This window comes from Haliaeetus leucocephalus, unplaced genomic scaffold (genome assembly GCF_000737465.1).
Source record: "Haliaeetus leucocephalus isolate CR32 unplaced genomic scaffold, Haliaeetus_leucocephalus-4.0 Scaffold262, whole genome shotgun sequence".
In the NCBI taxonomy this organism is placed as follows: domain Eukaryota; kingdom Metazoa; phylum Chordata; class Aves; order Accipitriformes; family Accipitridae; genus Haliaeetus; species Haliaeetus leucocephalus.
Genome location: NW_010972698.1, coordinates 8,585,428 through 8,585,639, shown reverse-complemented (window position 1 = coordinate 8,585,639; position 212 = coordinate 8,585,428).

Below are 212 nucleotides of genomic sequence, written 5' to 3'. Positions count from 1 at the left end.
GCCCTTTTGCGCCCCCCCCCCCCCCTTCTGTCCCTCCCCTGGAGTGGTCCCTTTCTCTCTACAGAGCAGCAGAGGGTCTCCGAACTGTGGTACAGTATTTTTAGGACCGTGTGTGTTAGCCCTCATTACGCTGTGCACAGCTTGCTCTGTATGACATGACAGCGCAGGGAGCCCTGGAAGGAGCGGCTGCCAGCCGTGCTTGGTGTTTCCTC